Below are 25763 nucleotides of genomic sequence, written 5' to 3' on the forward strand. Positions count from 1 at the left end.
TTTTTCTTAGAATAGAATTTTATTTCTTTAAAATACATCTGGCTAGTTGGCATAAAATGAAACTATAGCTGGCTCAGTCCCTAGAGTTTAAAGGAATATTTCTGGTCACAGGGGATTTAGCTCAGAATTTATTTCAGGATTATGCACTTGAGGATTAAGGCAAAATAAAATCCATGCAACACTTACTACTTTATATTTAAAATTTAGAACTGCTTTGAAAAACCCAGCCAGAATTTTTTTTTAAACTTGTAAAAGATTACTGTTAATCTTTCAAGTTTTAATGCTGAAGTTATCTCTGTAGAAACTGTACATATCTGTGAAACACCTGTTTGCATAAAATGACAGGATTTGTTGAAGTCATACTTCAAATGGGTATCTTTGGTTTTTTATTTCTTTTCAAGAATGCACCACATTGCCAATCCTAAATCTTCTTCTGCACTTAGGATGGGATTTCTGAAAGCACTTTTTTTCACATCTAACTCTAACCTACCTCAATCCCAATAGTGGCTTAAGTGGGAGCAGGATTATGTCATCTCAGAAGACTTTTGAAAATCCAAAATTGCTCCTTATTATTACTTCATTTAGGTCATGATAACTCATTTTTGCAGAGTACTGAACTAACACTCTTAAGAATACAGTTTTCCATGGCTCAAGAGGAATCTAAGATGGAACTTTGACATCTGGATTTATAAAAGCCCAGAAATACTGGGCTTTCACCCAGGTCTGGGTGTGAGGGACCAGCTGCAGGACTGATGCCCAGTGCTGTGGAGCTCACAAGGCAGTTTTGAGCAGGTGTAAAAAGATGCAGCTCTTCTGAGACATAATTGTCATGAAACTATGGCAGCTGAGCTCCTTATGTCAGGCTTAAAACAACCTCTCTATCATTTACTGAGTGGTTTATGGTACTCAGGGGCAGTTGGTACCCCTAGGTGAGATACTACCTGTGGAGCTGCCTCCAGCCCTGGGGTCGCAGCACAGAAAGGACATGGAGCTGTTGGGGAGAGTTCAGAGGAGGCACCAAGATGACCAGAGGGATGAAGCAGCTCTGCTGAGAGGAAAGGCTGAGGGAATTTGCTTTTTTCAGCGTGGAGAAGAGAAGCTGCAGGGTGACCTCATTGTGGCCTTCCAGTGCCTGAAGGGAACCTGCAACAAAGATGGAGAGAGACTATTTACAAGGGCCTGGAATGAAAAGTCAAGGGGGATGGCTTCCCATTGACAGAGAGTAGGCTTAGATTGGCGGTTAGGAAGAAATTTTCCCTGTGAGGGTGGGGAGGCCCTGGCACAGGTTGCCCAGAGAAACTGTGGCTTCCCCATCCCTGGAAGTGTCCAAGACCAGGTTGAATGGGGCTTGGAGCAGCCTGGGATAGTGGAAGGTGTCCCTGCCCATGACAGGGGGTGGGATGGGATGAGCTTTAAGGTCTCTTCCAAGCCAAACCATTCTGTGTTTCCATGATTTTGACATCCTGATGGTCCTCAGAAGGAACTCCTATAGAGGGCAGCACAAAGCCTGTCCCTGACTTCGGTGATTCACAGAAAGCATGGTGTCCACATGATGACAAACCTCAATGCTGTCCTGATGCATCCTCTCCATCCTTGTTTCTCCCATGTGTGTGTCCAGCTCTACAGCCGACTGTAAAGCTCCTGGCCACACAGTCCCCAATAGCAGCACCTGCGTGCACTGCAACCAGTCTGAGCTAACACTGCAACAGAAAGAGGGTACAGTCAGAATATCTCTTCTCTCACCAAGCTAAACAGCAGTAGGTCAATATAATAGAGCAGTAGCAGATCAATACAGGTTTATGAGCTGATTTCTAAAAAGCAAAAGCACAAATGTAAAAATGAACTTGTTTCCTGCTTTCCAGTGTAACACCACTTTCCTTACATCACATTCAAATATTATCTTGCCCTTTCAGCCAGCTCCAACTTGACCTGACCACAGCAAAACTAACAGCTCTTGTGACCTTCTTTGCCATATATCAATTCAGCTGAACTAAATTTTTGTATGAAACTATCCAGCTCAGATGAGGGGCACTTTTTAGTTCTTGGGAAGAAGAACAAACAGCAATGCTAAGAAGGACACAGAACTTCCAGAAACTAGCAAAAAAAGGAGAAGCTCAGAGAAACTCATCACACCAATGAGCAGTGAGACTTGACAAACCCGTGTTAAATGGAGGAACCATAGTAGCACACTCAGCTCATTGCTTCCCTTCAGAACAGGCATTCTATAATTTTTTTTTTTTTCTCATCTTTAACTAAAGTTTGATTGAAACTCAGCCCTGCCTATTTACTCATCCACAGCTTCACAGCCCAGTAGTTGTGTTTGAGAAGCAGAAGCGGTTTTGTGCAGGGTTTGTGGATATATCCACCATGGGAGGAGGAACTATTTTTAGACGTATCCTGATGCATCACTGTGTTTATGTAGAAAATTTAAAAACAGTTGGTTAGAGAAAATTTGACTTCTCTGTTAGCACATGAGTGAGAGCTGACTCACATTTTTATTATCTGAGTGGGTCTCATCTACTGGAACCACTGTTTCCAGTAGTTGTATCTTGTATTTCTCACATCATCAGTTCCTCCTCTGCATGTCTCTCCCACACATATTTAAACTTTCAAGTATCAAGAATAAGGGAAATAGAAACACCCTATTCATTTCAGGAGGCAAAATAAACCACTCTTTTGGGGTTAGAATCAGAACAACAATTTCAGGATACAGCTATTAGTCAATCAGCATCTCCAAAGTGCTTTGTGCAAAAGTTTTCTGGAAGACCAAAATGAAGCCCCAGCAAGGAAAGGCTGCCATGATTGTAACAGAGAAGTCTTTGCTAAGCTATGCCAAGTAAAGTAAATTATGAGTGATCTTTAAGAGATAGGGTTTTTTCAGTGTGATATTTTCACATGAAGACTAATACACTTGAGAATTTTGTTGCATCAGACAAGTAAACACAGAATCATACCCCTGGAAGCCATCTGAAGACAGTTTATAATGCACACTCCTATCCTAGGACCAGCCCTAAGTTTTTCAGTTCTCCAAAACCTTTATCTAGCCACTCTCATGTTCAGTGATAGAAATGACACCAATTTCCTAGGCAGTCTGGTCCCAGTGATTCAGATTCTTACTATTAGTTTCTTTTTCTAATGTCTATTTAAGCCCAGTCCTTCTTCTAGACCCCACTGGCATAAGGACCAGAGTTTTCTTTCTCTCATTGCGACTTACTGCTGTGGAAAACAAAATTTCATGTAAGAGGAAACATGATTTTTCTGAAAAACAAACAGTGCTTGAGATTGCGAAATACGAGGGCTTCTTCATGCTTTGTTTTAATGTTTTCATGCATGTCTTTTCTCACTGGTTTTAGTCAAAATCATTATGAAAAAAAGCGCTGTTTTTGTTGGTGTCTCAGAAATGTAGTCCCAATCTGATTATGCAATAAATCAGAAAAGGCAGACTACTCTCATGGGACTGAAGTGCTGGTTTCTGGACCAGAATGGTTTCAGAAAAGCTAAACATTTAGATTTTTATCTGAACCAAGCTATGTGAGGCTCTCCCATCACTTGTTAGTAGTCTGGTTTTTCACCTCCAGAGACTTCAGTTTAAGTCCTGGTTTGGGTCACAGTGAGAATGAGTTTGGTGGCTTGCATCTTAGTGGACTTCTGTCAACAGTGAAAAACCACCACACAATCCTGCACAACTGGAAAGTTCTGCTTAAAAGAAAGCCTGGACTGGAATATCAGAGGTCATTACAAGTCAGGACAGAAGGGTAATGCCACAGCTGCATGGAGAATTGGGAACAGCACCTGACACAAAGAAGTCCAGGGACAAGCACTATACATTAGCTGCTGGCTTAAACTGGGACATATTTATTGTTTGTCCAAACTTAATGAGTTTGTCAAACTCATTTTGAAACAATAACTTCACCTATTACTAAAAATATCTGATGAGAACCTCATACTGAGCAATGATGACAAGGAAAGCAATCTCAGACACTGCACTTTAAATGAAATGGTTTGGAATATGCTTTACCATCATCCCCACAGAAAATAGCTATTAGAGGAATGATTTGTTGTACAAAAGTTTTTCTGTACGAAGGTCTCTTAAAAAGTTTGATACTGTTGACCTCAAGGGAAATACAAAAAATAAAGGAAGTCATAGAAAATGGTGAGTTGCAGATCAGAGTATGGATTTTACATTTACCATACTAAAAAAATAAGCCTGAAGTAAAATAAAAAAATGCAAATAATGTCTTTCTCACCTTTCACTCCAGTTGCCCTTTTCTCCTTCAGTCATACACACACAGGAAAAAAAATCCTTCTCAGTTGCTCTGCAAACACATAGACACAAAAAGAAGTAGAAGTACTCTTGTTTATAGGCAGATGCCAAGCACAGGCTTCTCAGTTCAGGTGTTCCAAAGCTTCAGATGCCAAGTGAAAGAGCTCACTGTCCTGTAACCGAAAGGACTAAGAGGATTTCCCACCAACTTTTTTTGAAAGTTCACAAGTGCTTTTGGTCTAGAGATGAAAAGATTTTTTTCCTCCCATAGGAGTATCTGAGGAAAAACCAAATGGAAATGAACAGAGTTCTGTGCTGTGAGTGTGGATGTCACTTCAGGTACTGGCAAAAGGCTGGGAATTCAATCACCCATGCTGGAATTTGCAGCTTTTATTAAATAAAACCAGAACAATTGTGCTTTTTTGTTTGTTTGTTTGTTTTGTTACCACAGTTGCACTAGAAGCTTGTACCCCCCATGGCAGGGGGGTTGGAGCTGTATTATCTTTAAGGTCTTTAAGGTCTAACCAATCTATGATTCTGTGATTTAGAGGACAAAATAAATAAGTAAAAAATTAGTTTTCCTGAGTTTTTGGTGTGTCTAAAGTGAGACTGGAGTCATGTGAAAAGTCACATGCATCTCAGCAGAATATCAGCCATGAAGAGGGAAGCTAGAGTGACCCACATAATCTTAAAAAATGGGCTTGCACCCCAATCTTTCAATAAAATTTATTAAAAACATGGAAACAATCCCTATGAGAACTAAGGCATTGGTTTTATCATTCATTTGCAAATATCAATTTTAAATATCTATTTTTCTGATGCTTTATCTATAGGTTATTTTCTGAAGAATTCAAGTTCAAAATACATTTCACCTTGATAACAGCTTTCTCATACAGTGAAATCTACTGCATAATACAGTAACCTTAACAAACATGTTCTTACAGTAGTTTTCATCAAGTTTTTAAATTTCACATTATTGATACCCACAGCCCATAGCAGAATGTCAGCTGTGGAACTGGATCAAAATTCAATTCTCCAGTCCCTTATGAAGGGGACAATAGATATTCAACTATGCATCAGCTGAGGAGAGGTAGAAGAGTTTGTATTCTCAGCAACAAGACCGATGGATTTATGGGAACAGTGAAATAAAAATTAATATAAATGTAACAAGAGTTAAAAAACATACATTATTCTATTTTAAAATGGAAACACAAGAAAGCAGATCTTGGTAAACAAGTGAAATGCCCTTAAAACAAAAGTCTCTTGAAAGCCGCTTCACAGCAAGTGAAGGTTCCACACAGTTCAAGTGTTTGCTAATGTCCACCTCAGAAACATCAGGGATCAGCTTGATGCATTTGAAGACGCTGATTACAATCCCATTAGCTGCTGTATCAGCTGTGTTCACAATTTAAGAGCCTGAACCTAACCAGGCCTCAAGCCTTCAAGAAGAGGACTGACCCCACTAGTGAGCTCCTGCTTCACAACCCCATTTAAAGCATTTATTTTTGAATGAAAAGTAACAGAAGCCTCGATTCTTTCGAAGCATTCAATTCCTCATAGTGACTGTTTCTGCAAGAATATAAATTACCAGATGGGATTTCTGCACCAAATTCCACTTCAGACAATAGCAGCTTGATGAAGATCTACATGCACTTTTGTGTTGAAATGCTATTGCCAATGTCTTGCCGTGCTGCCATTTTCAGCTTGGAAATAGACACATTTCAGGAACTGTAAAATGTTCTTGAGCATGTTCAGGACCTGCAACAATCTGTAGCATATAGTAATTGAATCAGCATGGTAAACTTCTGTTTGGAGCCCATTAAAGTCAAACTTACTAGAATAGCCTGCTTCCAAATATAGTACAAATGCAGATTGAATGCAATGATCAGATAATAAGATCAAAAACACAGAGGAAGTGCTTTCTTCCAAAACACATAATTAAATTGTAGATCTCACTGGTACAGGAGGCTTTGAGATTGAGATTAAAAAAACCATCAGATAAATACGATGACAATCCATCTGTCAGTAGCTATAAAAAACAGGAGTGCAGACTGAACCTCTGGCTGGGAGAAGCACCAAGAGAAGTATTTAAAGTAAAATACAAAATCTCAAGGCGATTCCTGTGCAGAGACATGTTCTTTTTCCTCCTGTCCTGCTCAGGAGCAAGTCAACAATCAGAAAGGCAGCACATAGTGGTATGGAAAAAGTTGCATGAAATTGCAACCTCCCTCTTTCCTTAGTCATTATGGAAGTGCTAAGCTTTTTGCCTCCAGACTGTAGATGTCACCTGAGGAGGGGTCATTGTGAGTGACAAGCTTTGTTTTCAAGCCAGGAAGGGTTATAGCGAGGATTACAATTAGCCCCATCTTTACTGGCTGCACACATTAGAAGAATTGTCTTTAGAAAACAAAAAGATGTGGGAACTAATTGGCTTTTCCTTCCCCTTGCTTATCAGTCACACCTGCAGCTGGAATCAGTAGGAACAAATGGGATTTCCACTACCTGGGGCTTCCCCAGTGGCCAGCACGGGTAAGTTATACACTATAGTCACTATTTCCTGGCTGCAGGGCAATTGTTTATTGCATATGTTATTTACACAACAGAATTCTGCAAAGGCAAGAGAAGTCTGGGTCTGCATGTGAATTCGCCCTGATAAATACACCATCCTACTTCTTTAAAGCAACTTTTCTACTAAATTGACTCCCTGGGCCATTCCATAGAATCCCAGATCCATTCAGGTTGGAGAAGACCTCCAAGGTCATTGAGTCCAGCCTGTGACTGATCCCCACGTTGCCACCCAGACCAGAGCACTGAGTGCCACGTCCACTTGTTCCTTGGACACCTCCAGGGATGGGGACTCCACCACCTCCCTGGGCAGCCCCTGCCAATGCCTGACCACCCTTTTGGTGAAGAAATTCCTCCTGATGTCCAGCCTGAACCTCCCCTGGCACAGCGTGGGGCTGTTTCCTTTTGTCCTGTCCCTTGCTCCCTGAGATAAGAGCCTGACACTCACCGGCTGCACCCTCCTGTCAGGAGGCTGTGGAGAGCCAGAAGGTCCCTTTGTGCCTCCTTTTCTTCAGGCTGAGCCCCACCAACTTCCCCAGCTACTCCACACAGGACTGACTCTCTAGGCCCTTTACCATATTCCTAATGTGGTATCATAGCTCTTTCAGAGTCAATGAGAAAAATCTGTAAAATACAACTCCACATATACTATTTCAGAGCAGACTGAATGCTGTCAGATTGGACAAACAATTAAGATTTTGTAGGCTTTACTCCCAATGATAAGAATGGCTGAATGAGCTGGATGGGGAAGAATTGGAGCATTATGAGACTTGTGTTTGTGTTTCTGCAATTACAGGGGAGAATTTAGATGAAACCATTCTGCTGTCTGTGGCTTTAATGAAGACCACTTGCCTTGCCTAATCAAAAAAACAAAAAGTATATAGTTGAGATCCAAAAATATCTTGGTTTAATGACGCACACAGGCAGAAGTTTGTAAGTGGGTAAACTTCCTTGCTGCACAGCCTCAGTGCACCTGTGCAACAGCTGGGTTTAATCTGTTGAAGACTGTATTTTAGGAGCCATTGCCGGATTTTAGGCTGGAAGCAGAATAGTGCCCCACCCAGCCATGTTCCAGTCCACAAACTACTTTTAACATTTCAGCAAGGGTAGAACAATTGTATTCTGTGGGTTAAAGAAATCCAGGGATGATCTATGTGTTGTTGGGTGTTTAAAGAGAAGAAAAAGAAAAAAAAAAGAGGGCAGTTCAGCCAACAAGGAAACAACCTAATCATCTGGTCTGGTGCAGCAAACAGAACATCTAGACTTACCGATAAACATGATTGATACTTGTGCTACATTCATTACAGAACAGTATGGACAAACAGGATTCTGATCAATACCAGCTAAGTTTATAATTTTCACAGTTTCATTAGAAATAAGATCTGCACTTCTTCCATATCTTTCAACAGTTACATGTATTAATAGTCTGTACCAACAAACATACAGACATAGACATAAAGATCAAATACTCTGTCCAAGGGCCAAGCACAAATAACTATCAGCAAATGACAGAAGGGTAAATAAACAAGGCTCTAAAGCCTACAGGCTTTCCCAGCAGCGATTTAGGAGACCTATCTTTGGACATTTCTTTCCTCCTCCCCCTCCAATCATGGGTAAAATCTTGATACCACTGACCTAAGTGGAGCCAGGTTTTTAACCACTAGCCTTGCCATATACATCCATCTGTTAAACAGATGGTATGAGATCAGGGTATGATCTCATACCTTCTCAGGTACAATATCAAACCCCAAAGCATCTAGAGAAAAGGATCTGCATGTGACAAGACCACCTCGGCACCACTGCTTCACCATGAAGATGAGAAGAGCTCTCTTTTCCAAACTTGCAGAAGGCAGGTTTTTCAAAAAAGGACCATAAAAGTGTTGGTAAGATCTGACACTGTAGGACACTATTCCTAAGGTTCGACACACTCCTTGATACACTGCCCCTTCTCCCTTCTATTTTTGAAGCCGCTCTTCTAGCACTGAAGATTGCTGGACTGAAAAGTGAAACACATAATAAAATCAACCAAAATTATTACTGAAAAAATAAACCCTCCTTAACACTGTGATTAAACTGTCAATTTATGGCCCTCTGGAAAAGTTATTCCACCAGCAGTCAATCCAGTCTACTGATGCTTCCTACCCATTCAGAATCTAATGTAGCATCTCAGTGCTACTTGGCAATGTACTGTTCTATAAATCACAAAATCATTTAGCCTGAAGATCTCTAAAAACATCAAGTCCAATTGTTAACCTAACACTGCCAAGGCCACCACTAAACCATGACCCCAAGTGCCATATCCATGACTTTTAAACATGTCCAGGGATAATGACTTCACCATTCTCTGGGCAGCCTGTGCCAGTGCTTGACAACCGCATCTGTGAAGAAATTTTCCTTAATGGCCAACTGCATCTCCCCTGGCACAGCTTGAGGCCATTTCCCCATGTCCTGTCTCTTGTTATTTGGGAGAACAGACCAATCCCAATCTGGCTGCACCCTCCCGTCAGCGAGTTGTAGAGAGTGAGAAGGTTCCCCCTGCACCTCCTTTTCTCCAGGCTGAGCCTCCCCAGCTCCCTCAGCTGCTCCTGGTACTCCAGCCCCTTCCCCAGCTCCCTTCCCTTCTCTGGACATGCTCCAGCCCCTCAATGTCTTTCTTGTAGTGGGGAGCCCAGAACTGCCCACGGGATTTGCAGTGCCTCAGCAGTGCCAGCACAGGGACACTTCCTCTTTCTATCAGCTACAGATCAACATCCTCTCATCTGTGGCCCATCTCATACAAAGTGAAGCTGCTCCTCTCAAGGGACTGATGAAAACTTATTCCACAAGCCATGACATTCCATTGGTTAGACATCCATCAAGGGCTGGGACCCTGGATTGCGTTCCTTGTTTTGGGGCCTAATTATGTGTGACCTCAAGTGCCATCGTAACCACAGACATTAAGAATCCTCCTGAGTCCAGTGACCAGGACCAAGCTCTGGGAGAAGCTCTGCTTTAGATCAAAAAGGTCACTCAAGGCTGAATGAAGTGGGAACACTTGCTTTTCATTTTAATGAGTGAGAGGGAGGGCAACTAGCTGCAGTTGACCTGAAGCAAATGTTTTTTCTATAAGTTTTGCTGAACTGGAAAATCAACTTTTCACAAAGCCCCTAATCAACACAGGCTTTCATGTTGAATACAGATGGATAAACCCCACCATTGCATATTGCATTTTTTTCCTTAGAAATACTATTATTTTCTTCCTCTGTTCCATTTTTCCTGGGAATTAGCTTCACTTACACTAACCTGAAAGTTTGAGCTTAGACACTTAGAGGTGCAAGGTGAGATCCCTAATCCACTAGTGCAGTGACTCTATGGAAATTAGAAAACCTTCTCATTTTAAAGATTTATCAATGAGTTTCAGTTAATCAAGCACAAAAGAAGGATCTCAGCCTGCATATAATTTAACACTAGAATGAAAAGCAACTTACCAGACACATGCATTAAAAAATAAGAAGTAAGCAAAACCCCAGCCCTTTGCCCAAATAAACCAGCAGATTTCTGAGTTGTTGAGGCTGTGGGGTGAGGAGACAACGCTGAATTCCCGTGGTGTGAGAATATGTGTACACCAATTATATCTTGAAACATACAACTCATGGTATTATTTGGAGGACGAAAGTTTCACCACAATAGAATGTGAGAGGGTCTTTCTGTCAGTGACAAGCCCTTTCACATGTCTTTTCCCTGAAAAGAATGGAATGTCAGCACACCGAGTCACTTCTGCATCTCCTGTCACCATATTTTTCTTTCCCATGCTCATCTCAGCCAGCTGTGACATTGTCCAAGCTCATCTTTATTTGAGCAGCAAGGTGGCCCTGCCAGGCAATTCCCACCCTCGTACATGGCTCTTGCCGGTCTTGGCCATATTTCATCAGACAGATTAACAGGGACAGACAGACAGCTGCCTGATTTACAGACAGATAGCTGGTGGATGGTAGAGCTCTGAAAGTAAACTCAGACTCTAAACTTCATTTGTTCATGGTTTAGTTCTTCTCAAGGGCTTCAAAGCAAAAATTAGCATGTTTTCTCACAAGATTTCCTTAACAAAAAGCTCTGCAGAAATTCCTTTTGCACAAATTCCCAAGATGTTGCAGTTTCAGCACAGCTTTATGCAAATCTCATTTTTAAATGGCAGCTCTGATTCTTCTACTCACCTTTGCTTTCATGAAGCAACAAGAGATTTTGACAATTGACTTTGGGGTGCTCACCATGTGTCAACTGTGACTCCGATATGACCACGCTATTTTCTTTCTCAAATATTTATATTAACAGTACCCCTGAATGGTTAAGAAGCATTTTGAATTTCCCATTTGTAAAACAGGAATTAGGGAACCACATCCCCAACAAATCCACAATAAAACGCCAAGTCTGAACATAAGCATCTAAGGTCCTCACGGCAAAATTTGGACTCAAAATCTGAGCACATTTTTCTCAAACACACTGTCTAGACAAAACATTTTTCAGTAAAAAAATGAATAAATAATATAAGTAATAATAATGTAAGTATAAGTAATAATTATTAAGTAATATTTAGGTTTTCCCACTATACTTGCACAAGACTGAAACCTTCTCATCAGAAAAGGGAGGTTTTATTCTTATCTCATGGAAAAGCCTGCTTGGGAATTACATACTAGGAGGAGTCTTTAGGTCTAAAATTGTTTAAGGAATCTGAGCATACCAAAACATGCTTCCTATATTGGGTTCAATCCCAAACTCAACTGACTTTGTTTTCAGCATCTAAAGAAAATGTATTCAAATTTGTTCAGTTTTATCTGAACAGGAGTCACTGGACCTACTTGGGTTGAATAACTGTGATGGGACAAGAACTGCATTGACCTGAGGAAAAAAAAGCTGCCAGTCTCAGAACACAAGGCTGCATTGCCCAGAAGATACAGGCACTGTAGGGATGGAACCACAGATGATAGATTCTCTGGCCACAGGCAGGTGTAATAGCACATGTTACTGACCCAAAGCTCCCACCATCAGGATGCTCATTCCCAAGACAGGAGCTAGAACTCCTGTAGAAGATTACTCCCAGATTATTTGCATCTACTCAGACAATTGCATTCAGTATGTAAAAATCTTGATTGGCATTAAGAAAAGCAGATCACTTTGGCGAAGACCTCCCTCTTGCCAGAAGTGACAGCTCAGTGTCTCTCAGCTCCAAGCCTCGCTCTCAGCTCTGCAGCTCAGTGACAACTCTCTCGGTGTCTCTCAGCTCCAAGCCTCGCTCTCAGCTCTCCAGCCCCTCGTAGTGCCATAGGTTTAGCTGTGACTGAGGTAAGTTGTGTTGGCAACCACCAGCCCGTATAATCGTAATTCCTGTGCAGCTGCTCAGAACTCTAGGCCTCTCCACAGCACTGAGCCTTCAACCAAAACATATTGTTTGTTTCTTTCTGACCACAAGAAGAAGTCTGGTTTCATCATTTTCTTTGGCTACGTTGCCTGACTAAAAACATGCTATAATGCTAGGAACTCCATGCAGCCTCCTCTGGAGCTAAAGCCATACAGTTGCAGTTTACAGTTCTGACTGACAAAGCAGAATAATTCGAAACTGCTTTCGTGCCCATGGCACTCACCAAGCAAGCCTTCTTTGTACCCCTCAGTTATACACTGAACTCCCCCATGGGCATGAAGGTGAAGATACTCGATGAAGGATTTTTAAAGATGGCATGAGAAAGGATTTCCAGGGACCTGTAGTGCACAACATAGGAATATTGAGCCAGTATGGGAATGGAATGCCACCCAGCTGGCACAGCATGTGGCTCCTCAGGTGTCAGTTCAGCCTGACAACAGCACCCAAGCCTCCTTGGCTCACCCTAGGCTGCACTGCAGTTTAGGCTTTCCCAGGGTGAAGTGATCTGCTTCACTCCTCTGACAGCAGCTTGGGAACAGAAAGAGAAATTATAACGTTTGGAAACATTATTTTCCAAGTTCATGCTCCTCCTGGTTGCTGGAAGAGCTACACTGAATCCTCCTTGTTCTTCATATTCTGCTCACTAATGCTGCTGCCTTTGCCTCCACAGTCCCCAGCTCCCTGGCACATCCCCTGCTGTAAAACACAGCCACCAGCAGAAACTTGTGATAAGCCTCAGTGTGGGTCCAATCCAGTGGTTAATAGAGACAGACAAAACTATACTGAACTGGGACAAATCTGTAAATTTAACTCCCCATCTTTTGTATCATCTAACAGTATGTCAGAAGACCATAACACAGTCTAAAAGAGTGAAAGACAATGTGGTTTCCTGAGACTGGGAGGGACTGGAGCCAGTGGCCCAGGAGGTCCCATCCCTTCCCATGCTCTTCTTTTCTTTCCGTGCTCCTTTCTTGCTGCTACACATCTAAATTTAGGCTGTAAACTAATTTTAACTGTAAGGGGCATGGGGTTGACTCTTTTGAGTGTCTGACACACTGTAAGAGCAGGGTAACTAAAACACAAATGCTTGTGTAAATCCATCTTTGATTTTGTAATCAATTTAGTTCACTAATTTGTTGCAGGGATTGGCTGAAGTAACATGCCAGAATTTTTACAGCCTCTCTGCCATAAAACTGACAAGCATAGGTTTTCTGGTTTTGTTTTTACTTCCTTTCAAGTGTAATAACTTCCCTTTTCATAAAATGCCAACATATTCTTTTAAAACTGTCAGGCTGCCATCAACCTGGTCATGATCCAGTGCCAGGCCATAGCCAGACAAGATGAGTTACAAGGTAATCTTTCCTCTGCCAAACAATACAAAGATACTGGCACCTTTTCTCACGGCTGCAAATCAGCTCAAAGGGCCACAGAAATCAGAAACCCAAGAATTACTTCTTCCTCTTTTTGGGGTTTGCCTTGCAAGGAAAGTGGTGTTCTGCAAGGAATTGAATGTTTTCACTAACAGCACGCTGGCTTCTTCCCTTTCTCCAAGCCTTTTCCTCCAAAGAAGTCCTGGATATAATTTTAATGAAATTGAGGATGCCCTCCCCCTCTCCAAGTTGTACACTGGATTCCTGAAGACTGGTTTCAAGGAAACGCTACTCCCAAGATGAAATGCAAAGCAGCTGCACAACTTTGGCAGGGGAGACTGCACAGATGCCACCAAAAAGTGAATCACTGCCTCAGCCTAACTGGAAATGTATCAATATTCCTAGTCAGGAAGGCCATGTGGTAGTGGAGACCATCCTTCACATCATGTAGAAAAAATAGTACAAAAGGCCACAGAACCAGAGGATGAACCCCATTTTTTCATTTGGCTGACATGGAAAATGAGGCTTTTCAAAGCTTCTCAGCTGGTAAATGAATACATCATCATGGTCAGAGTTTTAAGAGAGATCTTTAAAGCAGTGGTAGTTTCACGTGACTTCAAGACTGCACCTACATTCTTTCCTGCTATAATCCCACCAAACTTGCTTTTAAAGGATTTGAAATGTATGTGGATGGTACCAAACTTTCACCTCCTTCCTCCATCTCTCACTTGGGTATTCAAAGGAGGGCATGCCAGCCTCTTAATTTAATAGCTCTGGAAGGACATCAAGAATTGTGATGAAAACAAGTGTCTCCATGCAGGACTTGCTGGGATAAATGCAGAACCACCAGGTTTGCACATGAAGAGAGCAGGTAGGGATTGTAAGAAGATCCAGTTAGTGCTTCTGGGAGAATATTCTTTTTTTTAAAAAACAGTTTTAATTTTATGACCACAAAGTATACAGTCAACCTAGAGATATTAGTGCATCAACCCTTCCTCATTCCAATTTGTTGCACAACACAGTACTTATGTTTTGCCAAGCTGAGAAAAGTTCACCTGGACACTGACTGGAGTCTAGCTGGTTTTCATTTTGTCTACATGGCACCACTGGGAACAGAAATTCCATGAGCCAAACCCTGCCTTCAACTCAATGTGGACAACTCCCTGTTTCCAGTAAGGCAGAACAATGCTAAGTTAAAGGCAGGATTTGCATCCACAGTAGCAACATAGTTAAAAATGCCAAGACATACTCAAAAACTGAAACAGCCACACACTCTGGCAATGCTTGCAGCAATAAAAGTATAAATATTAATTTCTTTCACAACAGCAAGCATATAGGGTATTATCAGGTAGTTGCTGGTAATGGTGTGTTATGGAGTGATAATGGTATGGAGGAAAGCTGAAAGGACTTCTCGAAGTAGAAATGTCCTCTACAAAGCACTGAATTAACTAATATATTAATGATACTCATTGCTATAATTACTTGGTATTAGAACAAATATCCACATATGGTACTTGCAAAAAAGCCCATACAAGTATAGTATCCATCATACACATCCTTTTTGAAAACTGGGACTATCATTGGAATTTAGTCAGCTTTGGGCTCTACACAAACAATTTAGCAACACACAATAGCCATTTATCAGAGAATTCCAGCAAGGTATTATCTTTGGGAAATGTGAATAAGAATTTCCAGAAGTACGTTACAGGTCCCCAGACTGGTAAGGGCACATAACTCCAGTATTCACAATTCCAGTGTTTGCACCTTTTAATCCAACATAATGTATCATTGGAAAGGTAACGTTTGCAGTCATGTTAGAAATCCCAACCCCCCAAGCACGCAATATTAGAGAGACGGCAGCTGAATATCAAACACACCGAATTTTAACATATGAAGTTTGAGACACGAATACAGAAAATGATAGGAAAACTTTCACAATATTCAGCTCAATTGTTCCAGAAACATGAAAAGAATGATTAAAGAAAATAAAAAAGAAAGGTGACACAGCTCACTGAAAGCATGAAGTGATTTAGGAGTTTGTCTAGTTCTGCTTAGGAAGCCAAATGAACCACTCACCAAAGGAAAATGATATCCAGTAAGGAAAGCAAATCAGATGAATACACAATTTACACACCGTCTAGATAAGAGATATTTACCTTCAGATAACTTTAAATTCAACTACTGAAATCAAGTATTTCCGGTCTCCAAAACTCTTGTGACTTATACCAACATCTTTATAGCTCTAATCCATGTAGTTGGAGATGAAAAAAAAGAAAAAGAAAATTAAACAGAGCTTGAGGTACCTACACTCCAACTCAATCTGTTACTGCATACACAGCAAGATAAGGTACAGTCAATAAGGAAGTCCTCAGGCAATCTTCTGCCTATAGAACACCCCAAACAAAGTAGTCCTCTTTTTTCTTGCTCAGTATTTTCATTTGAAATGTTTAACTAGAAAATGGGGTTAGATTAAAAACAGATTTCCAGGGAGAGCTGCACTTCAGCTGCACGCCAAAGCTCAGTGCAAAATATTAGACATGCAAGCCATGATGATGGAGAAACCAAGTTTCCACTCTTAAATTTATATAGCATAATTAGAAAAAAATCTACTCAGAAAAATATTTTAAATATATTTTGGTGGTTAAGCAGTACTTTCCTGTCTGATGACATAATCATATTCTTTACATCAAATCCAACTTCACCCAAGAGCAGCTTTTTACTTAAGTCTAGTAGTATAAAAGTATATTAAAACTGATATGAAGTTGAATTTTACATGTGCTTCAAGACATCTTGAAAAAAGTGGTAAAGGTTGTGTTGGTGCTATTGGAACTCAGTTTCTTTGCTACTACATGAAAAGCCTTTCAAGGTTTCACTGAAGAGAACAATTTAGGTTGGAAAAAACCCTTATGACCCTTGAGTCCAACCACTTCTTCCAGTCCTCTTCTCCTTCCTCCTGTTTTCTGGAAAGCAGCAACATACCAGCATAATACTTGTCAGTGGATCATGTAAATCAAATGAAAATGTACCTGCTGGATCTCAGTGGGTCAGGAATCAGCACCAGAATCATTCTCCTCTCAATCACCACAACATGGCCTATCATAATACCACAGAACTTAGGAGAACATGCCCCCAACAACCCCATTTTGCACATCGTGCAACAGTCTTGAGGTTTTTGGACAAAGGCATGTGGACAGCTGTAAGACAAAGGGGAGAGCCTGCAGGTGTGTCCCACCAATGAGCTCAACGCCCCTTCTAGGTGAAAACTCATGTAAAGGGAGCACTGGTTCGATGCCAAAGCTCTAATAACATACCAAATCAATAACTAAGCTAAAAGACTAACCTCATAAAAGACCAACCTAACTCCCCTCTTAAGGAAAGGGCTCACTCTTCTTAGGAAAAAACATGTGCTGTTGGATGTCTAGAGAGTGAACATTATTACAGGCAAGGATCTAGGTGCTGTATGAACCTAGAAAGTAAAATTGGCTCTTGCCTCAGAGAACTCCCAAATAAAGAGGTCAAGGGAGAAGATGCAGATTCAGGCAGACAGTCAAAAGACAAAAGGGACACATGGACAAAGAACAGCCTTGTAAAAGTACCTGCAACAAGCTGTAGACAGAACTGTATCTGCAGGCATTCTTGAGGTGCAGGTTCAAGGAAGATTTTGAAAGAAAAGAACATAACGTGATTTTGTATAACTATAGAAGAATCCTCTAATATATAAGCAGCAGTAGAAGGGAAGCTTGACATACTCAGCATATGGCAGTGCATCATTTTAAAATGAAAAATAATAAAATAGCTCATGAAATGTCACCAACATACCTTGAGCACAGGGTGATATTTTTAAATTATCTATATCTGTTTTGACATTTCAGTATTTACTATTTACCTGCTGTTTTACATTAACGTTGGACTGACTTTATTTTAGCAGGCAGCACTTTATTAACACTCTAAAACGTCAAGTTTCCTCAAAAATGACTTCAACAAGCAATTTGGATGACAGCCAGGTGTGAAAAGCCACCTCTAACCGTAAAGGACTAAGAAATGGAATGAACTTTGGCATGGAGAATATGTGAAGTTCAGTTATTATAAAAATACAGCAAACATGAGAAATAGATGATGTGCCACAGGGAAAAGTCTTACACAGGTTGGTTGCCTAATCCACATTTCTTTCATGGACTCCTAATCATAACATACTGGTGAGTAAAGCAGTGCCAGTGCTGCAAGTTACATTCACACAAACTTTACATACAAACTTTAGCTGTATTTAACATGTTTGCCTTAAAGAAGAAACAGTCCCATGGTAATCTCATAGTCTACCTCAATCCCCCTACCCCAGCCATCCCACAGCTAGCAGGGGATCACTTTTTGCAACACAGACCGGAGTGGGAAAAGACCAAGTACACTTTGAAACATTTAGCTAGTAACTTTTAAAAAAATAGTTTACCCTGAATGTGCATCCCTTTTCCCCTCAATGCTGGACCAGCATGGCTGAGCTCACATCCACTCCAAGGGTAGTTGCAAACCTTCACAACCATGTTTTGCCCTGGGTCATTTGCTTCAAAGAGAAATTAAAAAAAAAAAAAAAAAAGAAAATAGAAAAACAGGGCATGGCATTAACACCGTCCTTTTCCCTCCTGTGGCTAAGCAGGACCAAGGATTAGCTTCTCTGCAGAAATCTTCTAGAGGAGAAATAATAAAATTTTGCTCTTCACAGGGGTTTAAAACATGTCCATATTTTAGGAATTCTACCAACAGGAGAGGAAAACTGTTCTCATAACTAAGTGCCTTCCTTGCAACCTTTCCCAGCATTCATGGGACAGAAAAAACCCAAAGAAAAATAACTATCCTGCCTCACCTGGTCATTATTAATTACAGGGTTAATCAAACTAGAAAGACCACGCAACCCAATTTAATTAGAAATTTAGAGAGAAATCACTCTTTTTTTTCTTTTTTTTTCTGTTGCTCTTCCATTGCTTTTTAGGCAGGGGGAGAGTAATCAGAAATTGTCATCTTCTGACTGCATGGACAGGCAAAAGCCAGAACTGACTTATATAACATGGGAGGAAGAAAGGTGAGATTTCTGGTGAATGACAGGAAAAAACTAAACACCTGTCATGTTAACTAGAAAGAAACCTGCTATCTACTGAAACTCTACTGAGCAGCATATGACCCCATACAAAGCTTGAATTACAGGATATTTGTTGTAACAAACAGAAAAATCCCAGGGAACCCAAGCCAGGGGTCAGGCTGGGCAGTCAGGCAGGGCAGTATGTCACAGCTCTCTCCCCAAGACGACAACCTTTCCCTGGCAAAGACCAGCCCTGCCAAGGAAACACGTGCCATTTGCCAGGCCAGTCTCCTTTTTTTCCCTTGGCCACAAGGCTAAGAGGAAGGCACTTGTCCTGCTGCTCGTCCCATAGAAAGCCTCAGACAGGGGAAAGGGCAGGCCTATTGATGGGAAGAAACTCTGTAATACACATAGAGAGTCAGTGGATAGTGGCAGAGGGACATAAGGAATGTCCATGCTCCTTTGCTGTCCTTCACCTGCAAGACAAGGCAATTACAACAATGTTGTTACCACTGTGCAAGGTGAAAAATCCTTTCTTACCATCCTGAGTCTCTAAATGATCATCTGGAGAAAGCTTCCCAATGATCAGACCTCAGGTCCTTAGAAGAAGCAGCTGGGGAACCTATTACCTCATGCACACACAGGACAGTTCAGGGCTCCTCAGGACAGGAAAGACCTGGAGCTCCTGGAGCAGGTCCAGTGGAAGGTAACAGAGGTGATGAGGGGACTGGAGCATCTCCCTTATGAGGAAAGGCTGAGGGAGCTGGGGCTGTCCAGCCTGGAGAGGAGCCCCAGCTGAGAGGGGCCCTCAGCCCTGTGTGTCCCTGTGTGCAGGGAGGGCTCCGAGCAGGGCCCAGCCATGGCAGCAGCGGAAGGGGCAGGGGCTGATGCCCAGGAAGTTCCACCTGGACAGGAGGCGGAACTTCTTCCCTGGGCAGTGCCCGAGCCCTGAACAGATTGTCCAGAGAGGGTGTGGAGTCTCCTCACTGGAAATATTCCAGACCCATCTGGACACAATCCTGTGCTGTGTGCTCTGGGATGACCCCGCTGGAGCAGGGAGGTGGGATCAGATGAGCAACTGTGGTGCCTTCCAGCCTGACTCAGTCTGTGACTTGGTGACAGGTCTAATGTGGCAACAAGCAGGATTGTCCCAAGGAGTGAAGGGCATGCACCCACTCCTTGGAATCCAGCCTTTCGCCTGTCATATTTCATGGCTACTTGATGAGAAAGTAAGGCCACAATTCCCTTACAAACCAGAAACAAAGCTCACAGCACCAGGAGTATTACAGCAGGGCAATAGTAGTAGGAAAAGGGAACATGCTCGGTAATTCCTTAACATAACATCCCAGCTTAGGAAAGTACTTCCTAAGTGCCTGCAGGTCAAAACAAGTGGCTAACACAATATCCTGCCTCTAATGGTATCCAATAGCAGATGCCTGAGTAGATGTGTATGAGAAACACAGAAAGAATAAAACAATTCTCCCTGAGATGTTCCTTCTCAGCTTCTAGCAATCCCAAGTATTATGGGGAGATAGAGAAGAAGAAGATGCTGATGTCTCCATGGACCTATGCAAATCACCATCCTTGGGTGCCTCTTTTGCCTTACACTTTCCTCCACCTTTCTCCTGCTCTTTACACTGGAGCACAACTGAGCAAAGGGCTGCCTTGCAGTGCTTATGAATGACATTCAGGGCCATCTCAACAAGGTTTGCAGAAGAAATTGTAGGAAAACCCCCATCCTCATGTTCTGCTTCTGCATGCAAAACCAAAGGGATGATAGATAAAAGCCCTCAATATGCAGCCCCTCCTCACTTTTTCTGCTGCCAGAAAAACAGAGGAACTGAAAACAAATTCTTTTTGCGACTTTGTTCCTTTCCATACAACATCAATAGCATAGAACAAATTCAGGAAGTAGGCAGGAATACAGCAGGTGCCACCTAAGAGCTACTGCTGCTGCCTTCGCATGGACTGGGGATGACCCACTGGAGACCTAAGATAGCACAGAAGATGGAAAGGCCAGGCACTGCTTTCCACAAAGAAACTGCATATGCTATAATTAAACTAATCTTCTTACAAATAAATTGAAAATTCTTTTGAAGACCTAGTTAGTCTTAGGAAGCAATGGCATATATAAGCCAGAGCCTTAGTGTAAACTACTTCCTTTCCAATGTATTTGCATACCATTATCAAAAGTGGATGCATACAGCTGAATGACAGAACAACTATAATTGAGGGGAAAATTTGGCCTGGTCTCAAAAATCAAGCTAGAATTATAGTTACATCCATATTAAGTAGAAAAAAAACCCCAACCATTAGTTTCCTAGCTTAAATCTCTTGCTGAAAACACACTTTAAAATCTGATACTAAACAGTCCAGTCATAGTCCTGATACAAAATACAGTACAATAGATGACACACTAGGAAAAATAAAACAAAATTAGCATACCAATGTTTGTGGCCGGACCACTGTACCATTACTGGCATTTTGCTTATGTAGTGATTCCATTGGTGTTTTGCATTACATGGCAAAACCATAGGTTCCCCTTCTAAGAAAAGAATTGCTTAATGTGCCAAATGGTACATCTGGAGAGAAGTACTGCCAGACTGCAATGATAACAACAAAAATACATTAATCCAATGCTTGCTGGCTAGGTTTCTAAATGATGATGCTCCTCACAACATTCCTATTAGGAATCATATTTTAGTAATGTATTACCTAAAGCTTTCAGGGTGGAAAGCATGTTCAATCCACTATTCTATGGCTTTTTATTTTTCTGGCAAATCTGACAGCTTCAGGGGAGATGACTGTGGGTTTGGTGAGATATCATGTATTATTAGTGCTTTGCTTTAGCTTTTTAATCAAATTATTCTATGACCTTTCACTGTCAGAGACACTCTCAGGCACAAAAATTGTTTGATCTTCAAATGAGTAATTTAAAATGAAGCCTTCTGCCTGATAGTGTGGATTAAGTGTCATGTGGTATTTAAAGTTCAGCACAAATATAAGGGAAAACAGGCGGAAATGACCTACTAGATCACACCTGATCCATTATAATACGTATTTCCAAAGTCTATTACACTATTACCATATAAAGTCTAGCAGGCCCTTACGAGCAGTGACTTTGCTACTTCTTTGGGAGGCCTCCTGCACAAATCAAGCTTCTCCGGGCAATGGGATTCCTCCAGGAGAGGCCTCAGTGCCCCTTGTCTAACTTGTTGTGGGGCTCTGTGTGGCTGAAAGTCTACAGCTGTGCAACTCCATGTGAAAACCTGCAGCAGACCTCAGCTGAAGCCTTAAATTATGCCTCCTTTTTAACAGTGTTTTCTTCCTGACAATTTCACTGAAAGAAAGAAAAGATATCCCAAGCATTTTAGACTCCAAAGACTCAAGTTTACACAGAATAATACAAACCATAGCCAGATCTGCTGATTTAACCCCAGTAACACAAAATACAACCAGCAGAAGGAATACAGCAGATGTTGGAAGATGCTAGTGCAGTAAGGAACATGACTAATTCAGGGTAGGTTCATCACGAGCCCCATCTGTCCCAGCAGAGGATATGGAGATGCCTCAGAGAAAGGCTCTGCTTTGTGACAGCTGTGCCAAACCATCCACGAGCACAACTAGGTAGAAGTGCAGCTGTGTCAGAAGCCGGAGGAGCTCTCTGGTTTTGAGGTTTGTAACAGTCGCTGCACTACAAAAGGCCATCCAAAGAATATGGGGGATTTTTTTCCCACTAAAGGTGAAAGGTTTTCCAACTGAATAACTCCCTGATTCGGAGGCTCCAGGCACACTTTTGGGAACTTCTGGAAAGTGACCTACCTTATAGATCTTGGAGAAAAAGTTGTTCAAAACATCGTTCTGGAGTTGTTCACAACCAGTCTGAAACAGTCTGTGGATCATTTTAAATACTCAGTAGAAAAAAAGGGGTGATTCCTTTTTCTAATGAATATTTCATCCCCAAAAAAATCTAGAGGGCAAATTGAGATAGCTGAGACAAGATACTTAACAGGGCAGCAGAAATGTTTCAGGGATGACACACCAGTGCATGTGACAACATAGACACAACACAGGTGAAATATTTGAAATTCTGTAAAAACGCATGGGTCATTATTACACTCTGCTTAAGGCTGGAGGGGTGAGAAAAGATGTGGCTCTCAGGGTTTTATCCTTTAGAAGCTGCCTTTATGCTGTAAAATTTCTTGTCAGCTAGAACAAAGACACTGCAGGGTGGGACTGCGGGAACTGCTGGTTTTGGAACAGCATGTGGATGGCCCCATGTTGCCATCCAAATCCCTGCCAGCTTGGGTGTATGGGACAGTGCTGTAGATGTCTACTGGGGAGGGAGGTACACTACTCCGGACTTCAACTGGGTAATTACCACCTCCCATAGTATCAACGAATACTGAAAAATACAATTAAGCCCAAACTGAACTTCTCAAAAGTCTCCATTCATCCTCTCCCCCACATGGACAAATTGCCAATTGCTTCCTTGTTCCATCATGTGAAGAATGTAAATAGTTTTGACATTTACCAGTGCTTCCTAAAACTGAAAGCAGCTCCTCATAAACTGACCACACACTTTCAAAGACAGACTTGAAGGTTGCAAAGGAATCAAGTTTAGCAAACAAACTCACCTGTCCTCCAAATATATTGACATTTTTCATCTCACACAGCAGTTCCTTTATTTTCCCGAAGATTAGAATTTTTCCACTCCAGTAGGTATTTTTCAGGATTGCTCTTTAGTTCCTTCCTGAAGAAACATGTTTGCAAATTGATCTTATCGAAGTTGTTTCCTTCTCTGACACAGAATATTAATGGAAGTTTGAACAATGAATTCAGAGCAGCATGCCTGTCACCAAGGGTATGAGGAGTGCTTATAGTTAGACAGAAGCTATGGAACTTTCCAAACAGCTTTGGAAGGCTGATCCCTATAAAGTCTTATATTATTTGTTTACTTTCAATGCCCAGACTTGTGCTTCATTATACTGAACAATCAGCCCTGAAGCCTTCCTAGTGGCATTCAACATGTGTCTCTTATTTTAGTGTCAGACATCAAAACTACAAGTCTAGCTCGTACAACACACATAATGAATTTCTGCCTAACTTTTATGCAGTGAAAACATTGTTTTTCCTGAAAAACAATGTTATAGCAAAAGTACAAAATTCACATTGAAAATGGTGTGGCATGGTTTTATCCTACGATAACACAACAGCTCTTTAATATTTAACTTTTATATAACAGCTGAATTAGATACATGCTTTCAGAGACACAAACTGTTCCAAGCCTGGCTGCTTCACAGTGACTGCCTGAAAGTAACACAGGAAGTCTGTGACAAAGTCAAAATCTGATCCAAGAACTCCCAATTCCTCTCCATTGTGTGCACCACAGGGCTATTTTGCCTTCTGACTAGTGCTATTATTTTGTACCTGTATATAGTGTTTGCCCTCACCTGGCTTTGTTAAAATTGCTCTCAATACCATTAGAAAACACCAGCTCTCACCTCCAACAACCCCCATGTTCAGCCTCACAAGTCCTAACCCCCCTTAAAGCTGGGGGAGGGTCCAGGAACATCTCCCAGCACAGCTCCCAGACACACAGCACTGGCATCCCATCTCTCTCCCCTCCTACAAACAGAACCCCACAGACCCCTCACCTCCTCACAGCCTCCTGAACAATCTGCCTCACAATCTATTTGCTGAAACTGCAAATCTGGCAGCATGGTGTGAAAAGTCTCAGCCGTCCATTACTTTCTAGAAGGAAGCTGTGGCTCAGGAACCCTTTTCCTATTCACTCTGGGAGGTCCATGCTCACCTGGTGGCCAGCAGCTCCAGCTATAGGAATGAGCTGCTGCTGCTCTTGGAGGGGCCTTTGCAAGTATATTTTTGCAGAACTTCAGTTCCAGCGAAGATAACCCCAAAGCCTTCACCTTTTATTTGGGATAACTGAGAACAAGGAAACTGAAAGACTGTATGGGAGGGATTCAGAAAAATACAAGCGGCTGTTAACCACTCATGTTACTGTGTGTTAGTGGGAAATAAACACCAGACATGTGACCTCAAAAATCTCCCAGATGTGATTTGTCCAGAACTGCAATACAATAAGAAATACAATCCAGGAATTGCACACCAGTGTATCTTGGCACTGATCATCACAAAACAGCCACTGCACCTCATGGTCACACGGGACTGCCTCACTCAGGGTCTTTCCTAAGTGAAGAGAAATCATGGTGTGCCAGAAGCCATCAAATCCAGCTTCCATAAATCTGCTAAAAATGATAAAGGAAAAAATAAAACATGAAAAATATTTGCAAGGAGCAGTAAATTAATATGGAAGTCTACAGTACATCTAAAATCTAAAATTAATCACTACTTTAAAAACAGTGATTATTTCCCTTTTTAAAACTCCTTAGTTTTCACAAACACACATGCCTGTGTTTATTGTTGCATAAACCAGCTCATCCAGATTTGTTCCTATTAGCCAGATTCCATAATTTACAGTAGATGAAAAACAAAAATCTGGATCCTGTCAAAGGATGCCAGATAACTTGTGATTAAAAAAATTTCAGGGATGAAGTTTCCCGAGTAACCATGGAAAAGCCACATATTGATCACTTGAGCTCAGAGTTCTCCCTTTCCCAAGGGAAAGGACATGAAAACATACATCTGTTTATATCAGTTTGAGAGGAAGTGGTAGAAAGAATGACTGTAACAGTCCCCTGTCCAACATTATTTTCTGTCTCTCTCAGCATCTGCTGATGTTTGAAGTGCATCTGCACAAAGTGTACCTTTGCTAAACTTCTCAAAATATATAAAATCTCAACTATTTCAGAACAACAAAATCAAAATTAGGTGATAATGGATATGTAAGTAGGTGATAATGGGTATGACCCTTCTTCCTCTCTCTCAGTCTTCCTGCAGGAGCCAGCAAAGCCTGTGCAAATTTGTGTTTGAACCCCATCAGCACCAGTGCAAACATGTCATTCAGAAATCTCAGAATAACAGAATTTACTTCATTAATTTCTAATCCCTGTCTCCAGTTGGAACAGTTCCCATAGAAAACTCCAGAAGCTGTGGAATGGCAGTGACAGCAGAGAAGGGAAA

General features: G+C 41.5%; 1 long non-coding RNA gene across 2 annotated transcripts; it reads right to left on the reverse strand.

Annotated features, from left to right (window-relative positions):
• Positions 1-1101: 1101 nt before the first annotated feature.
• On the reverse strand, positions 1102-25757 carry LOC108445779. Of its 2 annotated transcripts, XR_001860754.1 has the most exons (4): positions 23297-25757; positions 4248-6032; positions 1562-1700; positions 1102-1143 (listed from the first exon to the last, which is right to left on the reverse strand). It is a non-coding gene; the product is annotated as an uncharacterized LOC108445779 (long non-coding RNA). The 2 variants fall into 2 exon arrangements; XR_001860753.1 differs by lacking the exon at positions 23297-25757 and having other exon boundaries at positions 4248-7134.
• Positions 25758-25763: the final 6 nt, after the last annotated feature.

The sequence above is a fragment of the Corvus brachyrhynchos genome, unplaced genomic scaffold (assembly GCF_000691975.1).
Source record: "Corvus brachyrhynchos isolate BGI_N302 unplaced genomic scaffold, ASM69197v1 scaffold523, whole genome shotgun sequence".
Lineage (NCBI taxonomy): Eukaryota > Metazoa > Chordata > Aves > Passeriformes > Corvidae > Corvus > Corvus brachyrhynchos.